The sequence below is a fragment of the Galeopterus variegatus genome, unplaced genomic scaffold, assembly GCF_000696425.1.
Source record: "Galeopterus variegatus unplaced genomic scaffold, G_variegatus-3.0.2 Scaffold2471, whole genome shotgun sequence".
Lineage (NCBI taxonomy): Eukaryota > Metazoa > Chordata > Mammalia > Dermoptera > Cynocephalidae > Galeopterus > Galeopterus variegatus.
In genome coordinates, this window is record NW_007728582.1 from 87165 (window position 1) to 89092 (window position 1928).

Genomic DNA, 1928 nt, shown 5'->3' on the forward strand with positions numbered 1-1928 from the left:
GTAAAATGTTAACATTTGGAAAATCTGGGTAAGAGAGTATATGAGAATTGTTTCAGCTATTCTTGCAACATTTTCCTAAGTCTGAAATTACTTCAAAATAAAAAGTTAAATCCTGACTATGTGTGCGTGTGTACATATATATATAAAAATATATATATACATGAAAGAGCTTCAAAAAGTGCATGGAAAGATTTGTATTATCTTTTAATTCTATTTTTTCCACAAACTTTTTGAAGTATCCTCATGTACATATATGTTTATAAAGGATGTATATGTATTAATATTTATGTATGTTTAAGTCATACAAAATGGTAACTTTAAAGGATGAGGTAAATAATGTAACAAGAATTACATTACATTTGTATATTGGAACAGACATTACATTTGTAATACAAATTAATTATGTCTATATATGTAAGGCTTATGTGTGTTTCAGTTAACTGTGTGTAAATACATATACATACACACACATACATACATACATATGTATTCTCATATTTGCTTGTTTCATCCCATAGATTATTCTGAATCCTCCTCATATTCAAGTTTTGGAGATACACATACTTCTGGGGTTACTCTGGCACAAACAGTCTTAAAAGAATTAACTACCAGATCCTCAGCTTCCATATACGCTCATCCCTAAAACTGATCTGCTTGAGAAGATGCCTGCAGCAGAGGTCCTCCATTCCTATCTCCCCCTTCACAATCTTCTTTCTCCCACTTTATATAGAAAAAGGACTGCCCTCATCCATCTTACTATGGTACAGTGCTCCAAAGGATAAAAATGTGGGAAGAGGGCAGTTGAAGATAATTCAACACTTTTTTAAATCAAGGAATAAGTAGCATCAGTCCAATTCTACTCATCAAGAGATGAGTTTCCAGGCCGGCCCGGTGGCGCACTGGATAGTGCGCCGCTTGGGAAGCGCGGCGGCGCTNAAAAAAAAAAAAAGCATGGTCATCAATCAGTCCCTTTGAAGACTGGATATAGACAACCACATAATAAAGTCCTCAATTCAAGATTCCCCACTTCTTTCTATCCCTCTCCTCATTTCCTAGGGCAGTTCTGAACATGTAGCAGTTGTCAAGTATCTACTGTCTCTATTTTCCAGTGGTGTTTCAGCTCCACTGAAGTTACTTCTCTTCTGAAAAAGATTTTCAAAGCTTTGCTCTCTTCCAATATTTTTCTCTTTCCCTTCAAGAAAGGGGTTATATGCGAAATCATCCTCTCAAACAACTCTGTTCTCCATATTTGTTCAGTGAAGAGAAAAATATCTAAATTCATGTCTCCATAAATTTCAATTGACATAGCTTTTTGTCATTGTTGCTGTTGGCTGGCCAGTATGGGGAACCCAACTGTTGACCTTGGTGTTACAAGGCCGTGCTCTAACCAACTGAGCTAACTGGCCAGCCCTCCATAAATTTCAACCACCAGCATGCCCTATCTAACTGGTGTTAGTATTGGTTTTGAAAACAAAAATCATATAACAATCACTTTGAACACACAGGTTCACTACTGTTAATCCTTAGCTTTTGCTAAGCAACCAATAGCTTTTTCTTGTTTCTCTCATTCTCTTTTTTACTACACATTGACTGCATCAGTAAAAATACCTGACCACATACTCTGATATATGTAACTGAACTATACCCTAAAATGTCAAGATCATAAAAGAAAAAGACAGACTTGAGGAAGTATTACAGATTAGAGGAGAATAGAGCCAAGATAACAAATGCAACAATTGATCACATATTAGATAGTGGACCAGAAAGGGGTGAGGGGAAATATATGACATTTTGGGACAGCTGGTGAAATTTAAATACAATCTATAGATTATCAATATTAATTTCCTGACTATGACACTGCACTACAGTTACGCAGCAGAATATCCTGGATTTTAGGATATATACCCTGAAGTATTTAGGGGTAAATA